General features: G+C 42.0%; 1 long non-coding RNA gene across 1 annotated transcript; it reads right to left on the reverse strand.

Moving 5' to 3' along the window:
* Window positions 1–5,384: 5,384 nt before the first annotated feature.
* Window positions 5,385–6,587, reverse strand: LOC121655461. Its single transcript, XR_006013214.1, has 4 exons — window positions 6,544–6,587; window positions 6,362–6,460; window positions 6,037–6,150; window positions 5,385–5,425 (listed from the first exon to the last, which is right to left on the reverse strand). It is a non-coding gene; the product is annotated as an uncharacterized LOC121655461 (long non-coding RNA).
* Window positions 6,588–23,441: the final 16,854 nt, after the last annotated feature.

Raw genomic sequence — 23,441 nt, forward strand, 5'->3', positions numbered from 1 at the left:
TGTCTCGTCAATGAAATCTCACTAACGTCTCGTCATGTTTTTGTCATCAGAGAGCCATTTTTAGCTTGTCACTTGTTATCGTCATCAAAAAAAGGTTTGTCAACGAAGTAAATTTGTCATCGTTATCGTTGATGAAAACAACACTGATGGACAGACTATCTGCCATCACACAACTACTGAAAGAAATATCAGAAGATAGAAATGGTGCCAGAGATGTAGAGTCAAGAGGTTTGTTAGATTTTATATTCGTTGGCCTTCTTGTATCGTTCACCAAAACATTTGGTGAAGTAAAATTTCTTTCAGATGTTCTACAATCACCGTCAACTGAATCTGGGCACAGCTGTTACTCTTGTTGATTCACTTGTTGATACATTGAGCAGTGTTAGAGAGGGACCTCCTTTTGAAGAGATTTGGGAGAAAACAGTGACCCTTGCAGAGTAATGAAACATAGGTGCTACACCTCAAGGCCACCAGGTCACACCAGCTCTAGTCTTAAAGGCTTTTACATCTTTTACATTTCTACTCCGACTGTACAAAAACAGGGCAACACAGATAAAGAGTCATTTCATAAAGGTTCATTCATTCCAGTCATTGATGTGTTTCTCTCTGAGATAAAGACATTTGCTCATGAGAACTGTTATAATGGAAGACAAACAAGCCTTGAATCCATGCAGTCCAAAATTTTGTGAGAAAAATACATCTCTGTGTTTTCCTCACTATAAAACTGCAACTCTGAGGATTTAGAACATGAGTTACCTCAGCTTAAACCCATTCTGGAGAAGAAGAAAAGCAGTGGCTTATAAATACCAAAGAGTTTGATGCAGCTGACAGTTTTCCTTGAGCCATATAGTGAGGTGTCTGACAGTGTTTAAACTTTGCCAACACCTTGTATTACCTGTGAGCGCTGCATTGTGTGAGCACAGTTTTCTGTGCTCAAATTAAACAAAACTCACTTTAGAAACACCATGAACAATGAGCAACTCAGCAGCTTGGGAGTCTTGAGTATTGAATCAAAAAGAGCAAAAAGAGTCGATCTTAATAGTTTTGTAGACATTTTTGCTAAAAGACATGGCGACAGGTGAATTGAACTGTTCTAAAATGCAGAAATAATAAATATTGAAAGAATAATTGAAAACCAGTTTGAAATGTCTTTTTTCTGAAATGAATTTGATGATAAATTTGAGGTAAATGTGTTGGTGCATATTGTCCTTCTAATGAAAAACTGTAGGGGCATGCAGTGCTCAGACACAAGCTGAATTCTAACTGATTTAACACAAGAAGGACCAATTTAGTGTTTCAGCCTAAGCACATGACAGCTTTAACTGTCATGTGCACTGTTGCATGTTCTACTAGTTTAGCAGCAACCTGTACACACATGGACTATGAAGAAAAAAGTTGTGGTGTAAGAGACCTAAATCAGAGACACACAAACATCTGATATTCATACAAACAGCTTCCACAAGTTTGTTTCTCATGAATAAAAACTCTTTTAAGCTTTTAGTTTGATGAATCCTGACCTGAGAGTTTCCAGTTTGCAGTCTGGACTCTTCAGTCCACCACACAGCTTCTTCAGTCCTGAGTCCTGCAGGTCGTTGTTACTCAGGTCCAGTTCTGTCAGACTGGAGGACTGGGAGCTGAGGACTGAGGACAGAGGTCCACAGCTTGTCTCTGAGAGACCACACACACTCAGCCTGGAGAGAAAGTTACAGAGAAAAATACAAATAACAAAATAATCAGCCCTCATGGTGGTTGCAGACTGAAGGGCCACCTGTAGACAAAATCAGGTTTTTAACCATGTCATCATGTCCATGTGGTGGATTTTAATGTTCTTCCCTGCCAGATGATCATCTAACCTTGTCTTGTTCTTCAGCTTCCTTGTATTTGCAGACCTCCCCTTTTTTGACCTGGTCACGTCCCTGGATTTTGCTCCTGCCCTGCCCACGTCGGATTAATCTCCCTGCTGGTTGCCTGCCTGGATATTCACCCCTGCTTGGAATGACCATGGAGTTTTTGCCTGCCCCCTTTGATAAGTAGGTCTGATATCTGCCTTTTTGTGTATGACCATTGCATGCCCTCTTGACCATGTTTTTGGATATTGGATGCATGCTGTAACGCCTGGAGTTCTTTTCAGAATACGGCGACACACAGTCAGCCCAGATCCTCCTGCCATTTTCCATCAAACAGCTCCAGTTTCTCTCTATGACTCCTCCTGCTTTAATAAACCATACTCTGTTCAAACTTTAAGATCTGTGTGAAACCATTACAGGAAGTGTATCTGTATCTGGAGTATTACATCACCAAGTATGTATGAACTTCGTTAGAAATCCAATAATGGATGGAAAATGTAAACCAGGGTTTTTCATAATATCACATATCAGAAGTGCATATAGATGTGTGAGATCTGATTATTACAATAGTCTGATTTCTCCCAGTTACTGAATTTTGATGGTCATGTATCTTGAAGCTGTTCTTGTCCACTGAAATGCTGAAAACCACAAACTGCAATCAGTTTAATGTCCAGATTCTCAGATGTAAATTCAAGAGATCTTGGAAGATCTAATTCAGAAGTTCTGCAGCTTTTTAAACTGTTCAAATCTCTATTTTATTATTTAGTAAAGGAACCCAACTCCGTAGAACCCAATCAGATTTCAAAGTAAATAAAAATTCAGTAACACCAGTTCCAAATGTTTAAATGTCTGCAGGAACAAACTTCATAGTAATCAGTTGTCTTTTTAAGCTCCATCAGCATTTCCTTCTGATGACACATCTCTCAGGAAGATGAAGATCAGTAAAAATCAAACAACACAGTTGTTCTTTAAGAGAGTTGGAAAGAGACTCTCTCAGCGTCTACACACCCATATCTTTATGACTTGTTGACATTTTTACGAAACTGAGCTTTCTCCTGTGTTCATCTCTGATCTCAGAACCAAACCTGCTCTGCAGCAAATTGAAGCAGCAAAAGTAAGAAAAGTAGTTCTCTGTCACATTCTGTCCTAAAAATAGTAGCAGTATATTCCTCCACATCCTGCTATATATGTACTTACAGAGCTTTGCTGGAGGCTTTGACCACTGGCAGCAGCCACAGAAGAACCTCCTCTGAAGGAGAGTATTTCTGCAGGTCAAACACCTCCAGATCTTCTTCTGATGACAGTAAGATGAAGACCAGAGCTGACCACTGAGCAGGAGACAGTTTATCTGTGGAGAGACGTCCTGATCTCAGGAACTGATGGATCTCCTCCTCTAGAGAACGATCATTCAGTTCATTCAGACAGTGGAACAGATTGATGCTTCTCTCTGCAGACACATTCTCACTGATCTTCGTCTTGATGTACCAAACTGTTACCTCATTGGTCTGTGAGCTACTTCCTGTCTGTGTAATCAGGCCTCGTAGGAGACCCTGATTGGTCTGCAGTGAAAGACCCAGGAGGAAGCGGAGGAATAAGTCCAGGTGTCCATTTGGACTCTGTAAGGCCTCGTCCACAGCTCTCTGATGGAGATGTAGATCTGGTTCATTTGAACAAACAGAAACTGATTTGTTTCATCTTCCATCAGGTTGATTCCAGACTTGACGAAGGTCAGACGGACATGAAGAGCAGCCAGAAACTCCTGAACACTCAGATGGACGAAGCTGAACACCTTCTCCTGGTACAGTCCTCTCTCCTCTTTAAAGATCTGTGTGAACACTCCTGAGTAAACTGAGGCTGCTGTGAAATCGATGCCACACTCTGTCAGGTCTGATTCATAGAAGATCAGGTTTCCTTTCTGCAGCTGATCAAAAGCCAGTTTTCCCAGAGACTCAATCATCTTCCTGCTCTCTGGACTCCAGTGTGGATCTGTCTCAGCTCCTCCATCATACTTGACCTTCTTGACTTTGGTCTGGACCACCAGGAAGTGGATGTACATCTCAGTCAGGGTCTTGGGCAGCTCTCCTCCCTCTCTGGTTTCCAGCACATCCTCCAGAACTGTAGCAGTGATCCAGCAGAAGACTGGGATGTGGCACATGATGTGGAGGCTTCGTGATGTCTTCATGTGGGAGATGATCCTGCTGGCCTGCTCCTCATCTCTGAACCTCTTCCTGAAGTACTCCTCCTTCTGTGGGTCAGTGAACCCTCTGACCTCTGTCACCATGCCAACACAGTCAGGAGGGATCTGATTGGCTGCTGCAGGTCGTGTGGTTATCCAGAGGCGAGCAGAGGGAAGCAGTTTCCCCCTGATGAGGTTAGTCAGCAGCACATCCACTGAGGTGGACTCTGTAACATCAGTCAGGGTCTCATTGTTGTGGAAGTCCAGAGGAAGTCGACTCTCATCCAGACCGTCCAAGATGAAGACAACCTGGAACTCTTCAAAGCTGCAGATTCCTGCTTCTTTGGTTTCAGTAAAGAAGTGATGAACAAGTTCCACCAAGCTGAACTTTTTCTCTTTCAGCACATTCAGCTCTCTGAAAGTCAGTGGAAATGTCAACTGGATGTCCTGGTTGGCTTTGTCTTCAGCCCAGTCCAGAGTGAACTTCTGTGTTAAGACAGTTTTCCCAATGCCAGCCACTCCCTTTGTCATCACTGTTCTGATTGGTTCATCTCTTCCAGGTGGGAGTTTAAAGATGTCTTCTTGTCTGATGCTTTTTTCTGGTCTGTCTGGTTTCCTGGATGCTGTTTCAATCTGTCTGACCTCATGTTCATCATTGACCTCTGCAGTCCCTCCCTCTGTGATGTAGAGCTCTGTGTAGATCTGGTTCAGAAGGGTTGGGTTTCCTGCTTTAGCAATCCCCTCAAACACACACTGGAACTTCTTCTTCAGACCACATTTTAGTTTACGTTGACAAATTGGAGCAAAATATTCTGAAAGAAAAGAAGAAATAAGAAGAGTCAGTAAAGATTTGAAGCCTCTGAGGAATTAGGATGTGAATATGTGATGTTCATGTGTTGAGACATCAGTAAATGTGTCATTTATCCAGCAGCTTCAATCTTTAGAGAAATCCTCTTACTGCTCTGCAGACGCTCAGCCAGCTCCTCCTGCTTCATCCTCCTCAGGAAGTCCACTGTGATCTTCACTAACGCCTCTCTGCTGCTCTTCCTCTGCTCCTCATCCTCACCCTCCAACACTGAGCATTCTGGGTAATCTGGACTCAGAAGCTTCTGGATCTTCTTCAGCTCCTTCTTCATGAAAGTGATCATGTTGTCCTCCAGCAGCTGGAAGAGAAACGATATGAAGGACACAATCAGACTGAAATCATGGAGCCAAACATCAGATCCATGTTGGACACACTGACAATCCACTGGTCTACAAAGGTCAGCATGGAGATGATGTGGACAGAAGAGATGGAAAAGTAGTTGTTGTACATGTACAGACCATAAATATGGAGTCCAGCTGTGTTTGATGCTGCTGGGCAGACTGACCACTGGGAAGCTCTGAGCTCTGCTGGTCCACTCTGTGGAGGAATCAGGAAGAATCACATCACATTCTGTCACATGGAGAAGCTGCTTTCAGCTTTTAGGAAGCTCTCACCAACACCTTCATGAAGCTCTGTGCTGAGGTGCCCTGGAGCAAGGCAGCCACAGCCAGTGTGTGCTTGGATGAGACTGGTTAGACTGGGCAGCTCCCAGTATAAATGTGTTTGATGTTGGAGTTTTCCACTAAGAAAAAGTTTGGTGTGTTTGTGAGGAGCCAAACTGACTGCAGGTCACTTAGTAACTGAGGTTCAGAGAATCTCCTGAACTTCTGGAAAACGTCCAGAATCTGTTTCCTTTTTCCAGAGGAGGAAAAACTCTCGTCTGCTTCTACGTTCCACAGATGAGAAAGTTGAATTATGGAGATTCTATGTTTCCTGCACTGAGACAGAATCCTCCTGATTATTCTCAGCTCACAAGAAATATTTAATAAAACTCACATGTTTATTATTAGAGCGTCATCTGGATGTTTCACCTTAAATACTGAAGATATCCTTTATTATTATTATTATTATTATTATTATTATTATTATTGGGTTGAAATAAAAGATGGAATAAAACTAAACTGATGAAACAATTTCACACAGCTCACCTCTGTGGCTCTGATTTAAAATAAAGAGGATGATCCTTCGACCGGTCGCTCTTAAAGGACAAACAGCTGGGCTCAGGTCCAGGTCCACGTCCTGGTCCAGGTCCAGGTCGATTCCTGTGAATTAAGATGGTTTAATGATTTCACAGCTGAATTCTGAAATTGTTCAACATTTAGTTTGCAGAAGAATCTGGAAGATAAATCAAATCTATCACATGACGATCATGATGCTGCAGATTCGTCTCAGCAGAGACGTCCAGAAATGATGAACCTGAAACTGGTTTTCATCTGAAACCTGATCCAACCTCCACTGGACTCTGATACTCACTGCTGGTCTGACCTGAACTCAGGATGTTTCTCCATAGGCCAGTCGCTCTTCATGGAGACACAGCTGGGTCCAGGTCCAGGTCCAGGTCCAGGCTGGTTCCTGTGAATCCAGATGTTTGGTGATGTGAGTTGTGATCTCTGACATGGAGAAGAGTCATGGACAGTTAGAGATGGACATCTCACCTCTGAGTGGTTTTAGAGGGAGGGACTCCCTCCTCTCTGTCCTGATCCATGATGCTGGATTCACATCAGCTCACACACACTTTCTACCTTCACCTGCAGAGGAAACACACATCATTCATCTGAACATCAACTGAAATCCTCCTTTCCATCATCTGCTGTACAAAGATCAGCTGCTATGTTATTTAGAATTTATTTTTATTATTGTTACTTTACTGGTAGTTAGAATCAGTTCTTGTCATTTTTCAGCTGTGAGAAAATTTACTTCTAGAGATATTTGAAAGTTGTGTTTGTGTGTGAGTGTGTGTTCTTTAAGTTACCGTAGTATTTGTGGCTAATTGGCTAGCTTTAGTTATTAGTATAGACTGATACCTTTGGACAATAAGACATTAGAAAGTGGTTAAACAATAACATGACGAAAGGAACATGTATCAGCTGTTTAACTGAATAAATAAACAACTTACAGCAGCTCGGATGATTCCAGCAATGAGACAAGACCTAGACCATTACCTAGCAACCGCTGCAGCAACCTTCCTCTCTCTGTCTCCAGAGGCATCATCTGCAGCTGGATTAAACTCAGTCTGATAAATTTTTGTAGAGAATCCTTTCATGCAAAAAGTGACTAAATATTAACTCTTTAACACCCAAATTCATTTACAGTTATATAAAAACACCATGAAGACAGGAAAATATAACACAAAGGAAAGGACTGGAATAAAATAAAATACTATGAAATTTCACGCGAATTAAAAGCAATTTATAAAGGAAAATAATAAATGAATAAAAGCAAAAAAATAAATAAAGGCCAGAAGGGGTTTTTCATAAATTTAAATCAACAGGCATCAAGGGGTTAATTTGTCATAATTTTAGTGCGGTTTTTAGTTCACACTACACATCTGGTTTTTTGTTCAATCTGACATTATTAAAAAAAATAAAAATGAAACTAAATGAATCTTCTCATGTATCTATCTGATGGGCCAGTTCGTGTTTCTGATACTGATGCAGGTCTAATTAGTTTTTACAATATTTAATTATAATGTTTTTCCATAAAGCTGCTGGTGGTGTTTGGTCAAAACTGGCATCTTAATTCTTTATGCTGATGCATTAATCATGATATGAATGAAAAGAAAATAAACTGAAAATATTAATCTTTCATCATTTTATTGCAGCTTAAAGGTCAAACTAGAAGTTTAGTAGATAAGAGTCCGAACGTAATTTATTCTAACAGAACATGAGGGTTACGTGTCACATGAAGGTTTTTTTTTTTAGTAGAGGAGAAAATGTTTTATAGCATCTATATCTGCTTCATAAAAGCCACATAATGAATGATTAAACCGGGATTCATCCTCTTATAAACAAGTCAAAGTTCATTGATAGACAGGAGCCACGTATCCATGGCAACCAGCAGCTGCTCGGCCTGTTAGCTTCTCCTGGTGCTGGGACTGGTTGCAGCCACTTCAGCTGATTACACATGAATTTAGATTAAAACTACATCCAAACTGCTTCATTATTCACCAGAATATTGATCATCTTTCAGACATTTTACTGTTTTCTACAATGTGTGAATCATTTCTAGGGATGAAGGTGATGTTTTCCACCTTATTTAGCTGGAAATGCTTCAGATATTTAGTTTACTGTCATGTGTGAACTAGTGTAAAATATTCAGCTTTTTCTAGCTGAAAAAATGAGCTAAAGATGAATTTATTTCTACTGATCCACAGATAAATGGACGTGTTCTGGCAGCTCTAAGTAAAGTAGATGTAAAACATAGTGGAGGTGGAGGCCTTGCTGGCTGCTTGTGAGATGGAAGGAGATTTTTAAGAAGACATGAAACAGAAAAGACGGATGTTTCTGAAATAACATGAAGGTGAACGATGATGAAGGAAATGATGTTGCAACATGAAGCTTGTAAAACTTCTCTGACTCCTGTTACTGGAAACATAAAGAGAGGCTCAAAGTTCAAGTTGTTCTGCAGCAACATTTCTGCCTCATTATCTACTAAAGCAGTTTGATCCAAGGATCCATGTTTCACTGGAAGCAGCAGGAAGCTGATGGCTCCCACTTTACTGCTGCAGACCACACTTTGATTCCAGGATCAATAATCAATAATCTGATCATCATGTAGATTTGTCTTCAAACAGCAAAGATCAAAGTTGGAGCTGAAATCAGAAGTGAACACATTCTCCAAACATTCCAGAAACAAAGAGGAAAGTTCACACTTACAGTTTGTTCAGAGAAGAAGAAGAAGAAGAATCTCCACTGATACACAGGTGAGCTGCTTCCTGGAATGAGTCACATTTCTACCTGTGATGGAGGGAGGACAGGTAGGAGGAGGACAGGTAGGAGGAGCACAGGTAGGAGGGGTTACAGGTAGGCGGGGTTACAGGTAGGAGGAGCAACATCAGACCTTCCTCCTCCTCTTTAACAGCCTCACCTGCACCACTGAGATTTTCTCCAGCAGTGTTTCTCCATCCTGGTCCTCAGGACCCCGTCCTGCATGTCTCCATGTTTCCACACTTTAACCCACCAGGCTGAGATGAAGGACTCATTAACAGACCTGCAAAGACCTGGACCAGGACTTCATTTCATCTGAATCTGAAGGGTCAGATTTTTCTCCATCAGTCTTGTTTTCATCTGGAAGCTGACCACACATCACCTGTCTGTCCACGTCTACCTCACCTGTCTATGAGGGCCGTAGAGGCCAGGATTCATTCTCCTCTCACATATACACACATTTACCCTCTTACACACATATATTGTCCTCACACACATATATATTCTCCTCTGACACACATATTGTGTATTTAACCCTTTTTGTTGTTTGCTTGGTGTCTCTCACTTTCACTGACACAGGAAGTTCTTCCCTGAACAGGAAGTGACTCTCAAACCAGGAAGTCCTTTAAGAGGACTCGCTAAGCGTGTCCACGTGTAGTAATAATACACAAAACTACATAAAATACATACAAATGTAAATCTATCAGTACAAGTACTGGATCCACAGTTTTAGGAAAATACAACTAAATGAAGCTTTGAAAGAAAAATGCCATTAAAATAGTTTTGTCTTCAAGTTGTGATGTATAATCTGGGCCTTGTTCTGCTTTTCCCACTAATAAATCACTGATCTGACTTTCTCTCAGGCACATAGATGGAAAGCACACGCTGGTGAGACTGAAGATGATGTTTCACGGCTGTGTTGATGCTTCAGTTGGACCATTATCTACCTCGCTGGTCCAGACAGCAGCAGAGCCTCAAGTTTTTTGTCCCTTTTCATTGTGGCATCAGAACTTTGGAAAAGCATCTAGAGTGAGACGTGATGACGGACTGGAAAACACGGGTGTTGCCGTTTCATGCATCACAGGAGAGGATTAAATAGACGGCGTTGTTACTGGCAGGTCAGAGCAGAAGAACTGAGAGATTGTGGGCAGAACTGAATCCAGTTGTGTGGTTTCATTTTGCTGATCTGTTCAGTTTTATGGAGGAGCAAGGTGTACTAGTTTCTCTTCATGAACTACGTTTGTCTTCATTACATCTATTTGCCACCAAGTCAAAGGGCTGCCAGTGAGTTTCAGAATGGGTGGAGTAACCACGTCTTTCACCACAAGGAGGACAAACTCCTCTTCAGCTGTGGCAGCAGGGTGTTAACAACAATGCAGGAACACATAACCCAAGTATGAAGGACACTTTTACCTTAGTGGCTTTGGCTACGATGATCCTGCAGCAGTTCCACACAATAATATTGTTATTCATCTATTAATATTCCTCTCAGTGATGCCACAACGTCTTCTCTTCAGCACCTTCATCCATGTGAAGATGATGGAAATCATGGTGTATTTATTCTGCAGCCTTGTGCATTTTCTTGGAAGGAGGAATTCCTGGTTTTATCCATATGATTGATGCTGAGAAGCTTTTTAACAGTTTTCCATCATGTGACAAATAGAAAATGAATATCATCCAGTTTATAAAGTTCCAGTCAAATAACACTGTGCCAAGCTTTGTAATGGCTCCATTTCAAGTTTTTTATTGGTCTGTTCAGAAACTTTGTCTCTAAATGTGACTCCAAGCTCAAACCTCCATGTTGACATTGAAAGATATTTCTTTTATACAGGTTCCTGGTATGAAAAATAGTCCCACAGGAAACATTTTATTGAAGCTTCTGGCTCTGGAGAACTCACTAAACTGCCATAAAGAAATAATCACGTTAACATTTAACATCCTTTGTTGAACAGAAAGACTAAAACAAAAACATCATTAATGCTAAATTTGTGGACTCTGATGTGAGACTAGAAGTTGGGAGAAAAACTGTCTAACAGCTGAAGAGTCAAGCAGAAACAAACATTTCACATTACATGTGCAACGAGCCGCAGAAACAAAGCTTCGGCTTTTATGCAGGAGAAAAATAGAGCCCTGCTCGGCCGCTAGAAGAAGCTTGTTTCAGATCGTTCACAAAGTAGCACAAATATGTAGAACTTACCAGATGAGCTGCCCTTCTTACTGTACAATATGCCACATGTGTCCATCTACATTTCATAGAAGCTGCACTCAGACGCTCATGAAGATGTTCATGTAAGAGGAAATGGATTGCACATCACATTAAATCACATCCATGAACTTCTTCTAATTGTTATCCAGAAATCAGTTATTATACAGATCATTTAGAAGCACACAAGTTTCATGTAAATGTGAGTTTCATCAGACTGAAAGTTCTGCTTCGTCATTGCCGGGCTGTCCAGCTCCAGTCCTCCAAGGCTGAACTTGTGCAGGTTTTAAGAGATTTCCTTCACCAGCACACCTAATTCACTTTAAATGGCTTTTCTCAGCAGCTTGTTTTTGAAGTTCTGCCAAAGCATGTTGAGCCATTAACCTGATTCAGGTGTGCTGCAGCGGAAACATCCAAAACCTGCAGGATAGTGGCCCCTGATGAGCAGCCTGGGAGACCCCGTCTTATTGTAAACGTCATTCCAGTTTGTTGCAAAGCCAGAAGATTCTTTCACTTAGTGGCTCATGTGGATTTTACATCATTGTACAGTAAAAATAAAGCAGTAAGACTTAATGAACCCTAAAACTTTTCCCAAAACATAAAACCTGCAAACAAACAAAAGAAGAAGTTTTTCAAAGTGTTTGTTGGTTGATCCGTTTGAAAAGCAGGCGATAAAATCAAGAGGAAAATAGTGAGCTGTAGATAAATTTAAAAGTGGAATAGTGTCTGACTAAAAAGCTGCAGTGAAGTTCGATTTCAACATTACTTGCAGAAAGCAGCTGAAAATGTGAAGCGTTCTTCACATCTATTAACTTCAGTTTGACAAATATGCAGCAGGTCTGTATTTATTGTACAAAATCACATAAAAACAAGAGAAAAGAAGAAAAGTTTCACGTTGCTTTGTGTCATTAACTGAACATGAACTTGACCTTAACACAGAATACTTTGATCCAGACCTGTACACATATTACGCTGGGCTAAAACCAAGGGTCCCGCCCACCGCAGAGCCCCTGTTTTCCTGAAGGTCTCCGTATGAGGTCTGCAGCGTAGCTTCAAGCAGTTAGTGCAGCTGTTTGCAGCGGCAGCTTTGCAGCTTCCTGAATCCTCCTCTTTGTGGAGGAGAGAACCCAGTCGGTGAAGGAGTGTTGGCTCCTGTGGAAAAGGCGAGGATCGTTCCCAGTTTCTGTTCCTTCCTCATCTGGTGGAAAAGGAAGAAAGAAACTGGACAATAAACAGAAAGCAGAACATCTCTTACTATTCTAAACTGACACACAACGACCAGATGCAGCTAAATATTTCAGTTAGAAGAAGAAATGGTCAAATTCCATGGATTTACTTCTGCGTGTGTCTCCAGAAAGAAAGAACTTCCTCAGCAGCTTCTGTTGCTGCCAGCTGGAGATGGCGGATAATGAAAAGACTGTCGGCCACATCAGCTGAGAGGCTGCAGGAGACCAGCACAGAAGAGCTGAGCTTGGATTTAGTCCAGCACACCAAGTGTTTTCAGTCCATCTCTGAATCTAAGACAGAGACAGACAGATTGAAGAGGTTTTTATTGCTTTAAAAAGAAAAAAAACTCAAATAAAATTCAGTAAAAATGCACAAAAAGACGACATTTACACGTTAAACTGAAAAGTATGGGAAAAGTCAGCAGTTGGTTTCTTTAAAAGCTGTGTTGTCCAGACTTTGGTGATCGGCATCTCTGTAGAGCACCAGATTCCCTCATTATTAGATCTCAGTCAAATTCCAGAGCAAAGCCCCACATTTACTCCTCGCTAGAAATTTAACACGTCTTCAGTTTGTTCATAGACACAAAGTTTAAAGAAAGTTCATGAAGAGCTGACGTTACAAAGATTAGTGCTGACTGACAATGTTTAGCTTGTTTCACCAAGAGAGCAGAACATCCCAGAATCCGCTGTGTTGGTCTGATGGACACAACTTTCCATTTCTAGACTTTGTGTATCAGATCTGCATCCAGCTGCTGTCCAGCTGCAGTTTGGCTGAAATCAGTCTGTTGCCACATGCCGTCAGAAACTCTAGGCTGGAAAACATCAAGTACAATGTAGAAAAGTTTCAAGTAAACGGTCCTTAAAATACACAACAACAACAAACTTATTAACGCACAACACGCAGCTCCAATAAAGCAGCGACACATCTGCTTGTTTTCCATCCTTCATGAGGACATGACTCAGCAGGTCTACCGTCAATAACATGAGTCAGCAGGAATTTACAGGAATTTACCACATGTACTTTATTAATTACTACATGAATCATGAAGGTAAATCCATGTCAGTAGTCAGTACAGCACGTTTACACGTTGATAGAAAGAACAATGACATATAAGTGCAGACCTGACATCAGCTGACAGCTTCCCTCCAAAGGCGTCTCTTATTGGTTCAGGAACTCCGTTGGTCCCAGATTTCTGGAATTCAGATCCGTTCAGTTCATGCCCTCGTTCAGCAGCTTCTGCTTTGTGCCACGTTTGATGACAGAACAGCTGGATGTCCCAGAAGAAGGACGACGTCCTTGTTTCCAGTATCATGATCCTGATTTTAGCCTGAAAATAGAACACATTCATTTTATAGTTAATATTTGATGTTTGTAGAAAGTTCCCACAGTTGTTAAATGTTAAATGAATCATGCAAACCTTCACTAACTAAATCAATCTCTAGCCAGTGTAAATACTTTGAGAAGTCCTCATGTTGCCGTGGTTACGGACGGAGCAAACGGCCGCTAGTTGTGTTAAACACACACTAAGCTCCAACAGTGATGTGACTGGACTGATGGAAGCAGTTTCCAGAACTCTTTATCTGAACTGACAAAAACATGTTTGATAAAACTCAGCCTAAAAGAAAAGTCACTTTTCTTTGTGTTTTACTAAAAGACTAAAAATAAAAGAGCAGCTTCATTTTACCAGCTTTATTTTTATCCCATCAGCTTGTGAATAAACTAATTATGTAATGTGTGATCCAGATAAGTGGTGGAAAGACGACTGTAACAGCTGCTCTGGTGAGGAGAGTGTGTTATTAAAATAGTCCCATTAACTGGGGCAGGAAGAATGGAGCAGACCCCCAACTGGACCGGGTCTAGAGTCTGCAGGTTATTAGGTGTGAACGCAGCCTCCAGCAAAGAAAGACTTTCTGTCCTCTGACAACATGTCATACAACACGTTATTCCCCAGCTGCCACTGCTGATGCTTCTATGACTCTCAGAAGTGTGTTTCTCTTTAATGGGAGCAGCAGCACAGCCTGCAGCTACATGAGCAAACACACACTACAGGACGGACTTAGTCCACTGGAACTAACACTTGGAGATTCTATTCACATTTTATTTTCACCTTTTCCTCGGTCGGGACGTCCAGCTGCCAAAGTGTTTGTGAGTCTTGTGTCTTAAAGACCGTGGCGACCCTCCGGTCCAGGTCTTGAGTACATGCCTGGACTGCTGAGGCTTTAGGTCTGAAGAGTTCTCTCATCTGATGCTGGACCCGGTCTGAGTTTTATTAGGGACGGATGAACCGTCCTCTGCTGCTCAAGAGACCAACACAACCATGTCATGATGAAAGATTTCTGAAACCACTGCGTCTCATTTCTTCCATCCATGTCAGGCGGGAACTAGAGACGACCTGCACCTGCTTCTCAGCCAATCACAGCGCAGCATAAACTGCCTACCTTTTTTTTTTTTTTTTTTTTTAACTTGTCCTGTCCAGCATCATAGCAAGCAAAATGATAATCTGGTTGCTGTATCGTGCTGAACAAATTTGCTCTGCCAAAGGGAGGCCTATGGGTAAGGCTCCTCTTGATAATGTGATTAATTTATTTATTTATTTACTTTGAATCACGGAATCTATGTAATCTTGCTGGACCTGACCGGAGGGGACAGAAAAAGATGGAAAATAGCAAAAAAAGAGCAAAAGGGAAAGAAGAAAGGAGACAAAAAGATCACAGACAGAAGGAAAACGACCCTTCAATCCACACCATCACCAGACAGCAAACTGTTACACCTGTACATGAACACACCAGAAAATTTCCTACAACTTTTACAAAAGCAGAAACACACACACAGAGAAAAAACAAAAAAAAAAAAAACAAAAACAAACAAAAAAAACAAAAAACAGGGCTGCCAGTCATTAAGAGTTTTTAAATAATAACCAAATCAAATCAACAGCGACCAGATACTAACTCCAGGAAAAATACTATTTTTTTTTTTTTTATAGTTATCGCTTAATATTAAAGACCCACTAGACAACTCAGTGACTGTGTCAGCATGCAGAGCATGAGAAACAAGGAGTGATCAGTGATGAAGAGTGGTGAGTGAGATCATGCAAATGCGACCTCGCCTCCATAGAGCCAGCAGCCCACCAGCGCAGCCATCCCGGGACCCGGCCCCGGGGCAACCCCCCCCCCTGCCCGCCCCCAGCCACACACAGGAGGAGCAGGGGCGTAAGAGGTCCCCAATACCCTCTCCCTCCCCGCTCCTGACTGTTTATGTAGTGTGTGTTGTGTGCAATTAAAATTGAGGGGCAGTGACTGCAATGAGCTGCACCGCCATGCCATGCCCCCCAGGTGTTGTTTGTGTGTTGTGTTTCTTGTGTTTTTGTGTCTTAGTGCAATTAAAACTGAGAGGCGAGCAGCCACGGGGTGCATCCAAGGAGACCACTGAATGGTCTCCTCCGTTCCACCCCTCATGGCCCCACGCCTCCCAACTCCCTACGTGTGTGTTTGTGTGAGACAGAGAGAGCGGGAAGTAAGAGGGGTCCGGGGATGTACGTCCAGAGGGAAGCAAACTTCCCTCTGGATGATGAGCCTTTAGTGGCATTAGGCACCCCTGCTCCCCAGGAGGCCCCCCAGGGCAAGACAGGCCAGGAGAGGCCGCCCCCCACGACCGGGCCATTCAGGGACCGCAGCCAGTGAGCCGCCACCCACCCCAGAAAGTTCCCACCCTCCCACACCCCTAACGGGGAATGAGAGGATGGGGACAGCGGCAGACCCACGGCCCACCACCCCCAGGCCCGCCCAAGCCCCCCCCACAAGTGCACTTAACCCCGCCCCAACCACACACAGAAACACATGCACACACCTATTTCCTTGCACACTCCCACTCATTATAACTCACATATGCCCTCTCAGCCCCACCCAAAAAATATAAACACTCGCACAGCATCCAACCATCACACTCTCACTCCCCAGACACACCCCCACTCATCCTAACACATGCATACGCACGCACACAAACATACCCCCCATTCACACAAACATCCACAGTATAGACACACACACAACATACAAGCATACCTGTCTCACACCCCAGCACCTCCCCCTATAATCCCCCGAATCCCACTCAGCCCTCCTTCAAACCCCTACACCCCCCCTGCCCCCGGGCCATACCCTGGGTCCCAGGGTGTCAACCAGACACCAGGGCATGCACCAACCCACACCATGGCAGCACATCCGGGCAGGCCCAGACCCCAGGCACATACGGAGCCCACCACCCCGGAGGGAGGAGGACCACCCCCAGGCACCAGAGCCCAGAACCCCCGCCCAGCCCGCCCCAGAATAGCCCGGCCACCCGGATCAGGACCGACGCCCACCAACCCATGCACCACCAGTGGCCTCACCCCCCGCCACGAGGCGACTCCAACCGCTGGCCCCCACAGCCCCCAACGGGGCCAGACTCAGAGCCACCCCCACCGCAGAGCAGCCCGGTCCCGCATCACGGGCAACCACAAAGAACCCGCAACCACCAGTCACTCCCGGCCATTTCTCAAACCCCCATAGCAACGAGGTCACAGTCCTCCACCTACACTAAGTGATGGAACTAAGCACAGGGGACCAGAAGGAATGAGATTCAGCCGAATAGTTCTTTTTTTTTTTTTTTTTTTTAGTTCTTTAAGGAGGCAGACAGTAGGCGCATTCCGACAGAGAAGTTCTAAGAACGCAGTTCTAATAACTGTCTTAGTTCTAAGAACGGCCCTTCTCCAGGGGAACTGTTTTATGTTGCATTCGCACATGAGTTGGGGGCGGTAGCGGGACCGATGTGACGCATACGTCTGCGACAGTGGCGTGTGACTTTAGCGCCACATAACAACAAAACAAAACCCGCTAAAAACAACACGGCAAGCTAATATGGAGAACGAAGAGATCGTAGTGTTCATGCTCTGCTTGATGGAAATGTTACTGATGGACGATACAACCAGGCGTCTCACGTCGAGGCTAGAAGGCTCCTGAAAGTCAGAAGATGAAGAATCCAGCGGCAGGAGATACGCCGCAGACAAAGGAGACGACGTGTAAGTTTAACTTATTAAACATGCGCCGATTGTATACATGTCTTATGAGTAAACATTTCAGACGGTTTTCTGCTGTCTGTGTTGAGCAGATTACAATAAGTAAATATTTCAAACGGCGGGTTTATTGTAACTCGTGTTCTGTTTCAGACGTTGCTGCAGCTCATTGAACCTCCTCACCGTTCGGCTGGTCCGGAGCAAAGCTGATAACTAGTGGGAAAAGGTTGTTCTCAATTTGACCGATGAGCAGTGGATAGAGAATTTCTGTATGTCCAGGGAGACATTTCAATACATCTGTGGCAGCCTGAAGCTGCACTGGAGAGGATGGACACAACCACCTGCTGCAGATACTGAAGGAGATGGAGAACAGCCTGGATGCTTTACCTCCTGCCTTCCAGCTAATCACAACACACCTCTTCATAATAAACATCATGTTCTGGAAGTTCGACAGACAGAACATACATGTATACATGATGTACACAATTAAAGAGAAAATGTTCCATAGAAAATGTATCATTTCATTTTTTTTATTTTTTTTTATTTTTGTGTGTGTGTGTGTGTTATGTGTAAAATAAAGATCTCATCATCTGCTATTAAGCTTTGTGTATTTTATGGAATCATCAGTAGAAGGTGGAGGAGAAATCCGTCACAGGAGGGTTGGTTGTGACTGAGTTATGGTTTAGAATTATGAGGACATTGTCACACAGATTTAGAGTATATGAAGGTAAAAATATAAAAAGGGTGGTGAAATGTTTACAGGTGTGTAATTTGATGCCAGATCTTGGTTAAACATGATAAACTTCGTTCTGTGATAAGGAGCATATTATAAAGTTGATAAACTAACGTAATTTACACCCAGGGATAAGACTTAAAATGTAGCGACCAAAGATGGATTATTTAATATTTCATAGCTGTGATAAGTTAAAAAAAACTCAATATTTTTATTAGCTAATATTTTATAGATGTGGCCAGAGCACATCTAACAGACACAAACTGAATACTTCAGACTCTTTACAAAGTCATTTATTTTTTATAATGAATAGGTACAGCAGAGCAAAAATAACTATTTACGTGTGTGTATATGCTCTGCATATCACACTGGCTTTTCCTGCCGCATGCAGGAGTCATTTGCTGCGGCGTTGACCGAGTAGACATGTCGGTGGTACAAGCTGTCCAATTTACTGTTTTTTCGGTTCGTCCCGCTCCGGTTGTCGTGGTCCTTAATTTATTTGTAGTCTTGTTTGAGTTTTCTACGTGCGCTGCTTCGTGTTATCCCGTTCTCTGACTGAGAGCTGATCGTCAGGAATATTTTTATATTTCGCTGCGAACCTTCAAAACCTCTCTGAAAATCCTCTGTGGCGTAGACGGTCAGAAGAGCTTCGACCTCCTCGTCGGTCCATTTATCGCTTGCTCTGTTGTTGTTTTTGTCCGTATGTGCAACCGTGTTTTTTAAATGCGGCGGGGACACAAAATGCGGAAATCTGGCAAAGGGCGTAGCTACCAGTCACCAAACACCTACGTCATGAGGGTTCCTATAGAACCCCACTCAGACTCTGCTTCGGAGTAGGAGCTAAAATTGTTATAGGAACTGGGGGCTTTGGTCCCTAGTTCCTATATGTCGGAATGCGCGAAAAAACGGCCTGGTTCCTGAAAAGGTTATAGGAACTGCAAAAGGTTCCTACAGTCGGAAAGAGCCTATTGTCTCATTACTGATGTGGTCAACTAAGAGATTCCTAAACTGCTGAATACACAGATTATTTTTGTTTTTCCAGTTCACAAGGACAGTTTTCTTTGCGATGCATAATGCTGTGCGTATCATGTGTGCAGAGTTAATTGCCATATTAATGTCACCCAAGTCACCTAGTAGACATAGTGCGGGGATTGTAGGAATATTACATTTAAACCATGTTGACATGTCTACACATACCTGAAGCCAGAACCTGCGGACAGGTGTGCAGGACCACAAGGCATGGAGGTAGTTATCTGGTGTGTTTTCATTGCAGTGTGTGCAGATGTTTGATTGTGACAGACCCATCCTGAACATCCTTTGTCCTGTATAATGAGTTCTATGCAGAATTTTGAATTGTATTAGTTGCATATTTGAATTTTTAGTCATTTTAAAGGTGTTTAAACATATTTGTGACCATTTATCTTTATTAAAGTTACTGGATAAGTCACCCTCCCATTTTGAAGTTGGAAGACAGATTGAGTCTTCTAGTTTAGATAATAGTCTATATGTTTTTGATAATAGCTTTGGGGCATTGAGATTCATGAATTCTGCCACCCTAATAGGTAGCTGTAAGTTTAATTGATTAATGGTATATTTTTTACATATAATAGATTTAAGCTGGTGATATTCTAAAAATGTTTTGCTACAGATTCCATATTGTGAAGTGAGAATATTAAATGATAAGAAGTTTCCATTTTCTATTATGTTCTAACTGTTTTATTCCTTTATTTTTCCATTGAGTAAAATTGATAAGCTTTTTGTTTTGCAGGATGTCAGGGTTGTTCCAGAGGGGTGTAAACTTACATGGAAAAAGTGAGGATTTGGTTATATTTAGAAAATCCCACCAAGCCACTAAGGAGGAACTGATATTGATGCTTTTAAAACACTTATGTGTTTTGATGTTTGAGCTGATGAATGGCAGATCAGAGATAAACACATCCTCACACAATGCTTGCTCTACATCTAACCATGTTTCATCAAGACTGCTAGGTTTAAGCCATTTGGAGATATACTGCAGCTTGTTAGCTAAGAAAACACGATTAAAGTCGGGTAGCTCCAATCCGCCTCTATCTTTAGTCTGTTGTAAAGTTTTTAGACTGATACGTGATGGCTTATTTTTCCATAAAAATTTAGATATATGTGAGTCCAGTGACTTAAACCAACTGGAGGATGGTTTAGTGGGTATCATTGAAAACAGGTAGTTTACTTTAGATAGAACCATCATTTTAACTGTGGCAACCCTCCCCATGAGTGATATGGGTAAGTGCCTCCACCGTGAGAGATCATCCTCCATTGCTTTAAGTAGCTGGATATAATTGAGCTTTGTTAGTTCTGATAGCCTGGGGGAAATGTTTATGCCTAGATATCTAATGTTTCCAGACTGTATTCTAGTATTGGGTATGTTTTGTAGGTCACAGTTGATGGGCATAATAATAGTCTTAGACCAGTTAATAGAGTATTCAGATATTGATGAGAATGTGTTAATAAGTGTGATTGTCTGGGGGAGAGACATCGGTGAGTTCTGGAGAAAGAGTAATATGTCATCAGCATAAAGACTTACCTTGTGTTCTATATTTTTGGCATGGATTCCTTTAATCTCTTTATTTTGTCTTATGGCAGCAGCTAGGGGTTCAATAAAAATAGCAAAGAGTGATGGAGAAAGCGGGCAGCCCTCTCTGGTGCCTCTCTGCAAACAGAAGCTTGGAGAGGTTTGATCATTGGTCTTCACACATGCATTTGGGTTGTTATATAATATCTTTATCCAATCTATGTAAGATGACCCAAACCCAAATTTGTTTAACGTTGCAAATAAAAATTTCCAGTTTACTCGGTCAAACGCTTTTTCTGCGTCTAAAGAAATTACTGTGGATTCCAGATTATGTAGAGTAGAATAATCTATGATGTTAATTAATCTACGCATGTTAGTAGAGGAATGTCTACCTTTAATAAAGCCTGTTTGGTCAGGATGTATTATTAGAGGGGTTATTTTTTCTATTCTTCTGGCCAAAGCTTTGCTAATTATTTTGAGATCTACATTTATTAATGAAATTGGGCGGTAACTGGATGGAAGTGTCGGGTCTTTACCTGGTTTTAATAGTAGAGTAATATTGGCTAGGTTCATGTTTGAAGGTATTTTTTGTTTTTCCTTTATTTCTAATATCATATTGTAGAAAGTGGGTGCCAACGTTGTCCAGAGTTCTTTGTAGAATTCTGCTGGGTAACCATCTGGACCTGGAGCTTTATTGTTGGGCATATGCTGGAGAGCTTCATGGAGTTCGCCGACTGAAAGGGGGGAATCCAAGACCATTTTATTTTCATGTTTTAATTGTGGAAGATTATTGTTACTAAGAAATTTATCAATATTGTCATCTGTTGTAGTTAGTTAGTATATAATGTTTTATAGAATTCTTTGAAAGTGTTATTTATCTTGTCGGGGTCGTGGCTGATGTTTCCTTCTGGATCTCTGACAGAGGAGATGGTTGTTTTCTCCTTGTTTGTTTTTAACTGATTAGCCAGGAACCTTCCATATTTATTTCCATGCTCAAAATTCTCCAAGCGAAGTCTTTGCACCAAGAACTGCGTCTTTTTATCTATTATTTCATTAAATTCAAGTTTAGCTTTCCTTATAGCATTTAGTGTGTGTTCTTCTGGGGAGACATGGTAAGCGTCCTCTAAGGATTTAATTCTGAGTTCTAACTCTGAAATTCTCAAAGTTTCCTTCTTTTTCTTATGAGAAGAAAAGGAAATAATTTTCCCTCTCATTACTGCTTTTCCTGCTTCCCAAAGAACACTTGCTGAAGTTTCTGGCAAGTCCTTATTTTCTAGATATAAGGACCATTCTCTTTTGAAATAGCTGATAAACTCAGGATCTTTAAGTAGTGACGTATTAAATCTCCAGTTTCTAGTTGCTTGTTTATTGCTCTTACTTCTCAGAGTGAATGATATTGGTGTGTGATCACTAATGCTAATAGGATGGATTCTGATTTCTGACATGTCATTCATCAGCGAGCTGCTAGTTAAGAAATAATCTAATCTAGAATAGGAATGGTGAACTGAAGAGAAGAAAGTGTATTCTCTTAGTGTGGGATGGTGAGAGCGCCAAGCATCACAGAGACCAAAATCCTTCATGTACTGTTTTACAGTTTCTGAGGATTTCCAGACTCGATGAGCTCCTGTGGTACTTTTTTTCTCCAGTATAATGTTAAAATCACCTCCTATAATTAGTGTGTTATCTGAGTGACCATAGAGTGAGGCGAAGAGGGAGTAAAAGAAGGACGGATCATCAACATTTGGACCATATATATTTGCGATACATAACTTAACATTTTTAATAGATAATGTAATTATTATAAATCTGCCTTCTGGATCTATGATTGTATTATCTATATCAAAATTTAACCTTCTATTAATAAGAGTTGCTACTCCTCTCTGCCTAGAATTATAACAAGCTGAATACACGTGTGGAAACTGGGTTGTTGAGAGAAGATCTATTGTTGAGTTTGATAAATGAGTCTCTTGGAGTAATATTATATCTGCTTTCATTTCTTGCAAACGATTAAAAATTTTTAACCTCTTTTCCCCTGTGCCAGCTCCACGCACATTCCAAGTGACAAATGTGAGTTCGTTCATGTTTATGGCAGTTTTATGGATATAACATGATCTAGTGAGAAAACAGGGAAATTAAAGCACATACCAAGTCAGTAGAGCCACGGAGTGATGTCCGGGTCGCGGTACAGCTGTCCATTAATAAATAATTTATCCACCGCGATGACAGCGCGAGCACCTTGCGTGATGAATTTCCTCCTGATGGGAAACAGGACTCTCCGTCGGTCCAGAATCTCTCTCGGATATTGGTCGTTTCCAAAGTTCGTTCCCTTCAGTTCGCGGCCCTGGTTCTTCACCTGCTCCTTCTGTTTGAAGCTGACGAACTTCGCTACAATGGGTCTTGGTCTGCTGGACCCGGGTTTCCTCCCGCCGAGCCGATGGACTCTGTGAAAGGAGATGTTTTTCACCGTTTCCTCCGGGAGCTTCAGGTGGGTTTTGATGAAGTTTTTCACCGTGGTCTCGGGGTCCTCCTCCGTCTGCTCTGGAATCCCTGCAAATACCAGGTTCTCTCTCATGCTCCGCGCCTGCAGATCGATCACCGTTTCCTCCATCTTCTTATTTTCCTCCGAGAGACGGGTCAAGCCCTCGTTGAGGGATTTTACCGACTCTCTGAGACCAGCATTTTCTACAGCCAGGGTTTCCACCTGCTTCTGGCTGAATTTTAGTGATTCACGTAGCGCCTGGAACTCTTTGTGGAGAATTTCTACCAGGCTCAAACGCGCATCAAAACTACTGAGTTTTTTATCTATAGAGATCAGGACATCTGTTGAGTCGTTCCCCGGTGGTGAAATAGCTCCAGGTGAATCCTCATT

The sequence above is a fragment of the Melanotaenia boesemani genome, chromosome 2, assembly GCF_017639745.1.
Source record: "Melanotaenia boesemani isolate fMelBoe1 chromosome 2, fMelBoe1.pri, whole genome shotgun sequence".
Taxonomy (NCBI): Eukaryota; Metazoa; Chordata; class Actinopteri; order Atheriniformes; family Melanotaeniidae; genus Melanotaenia; species Melanotaenia boesemani.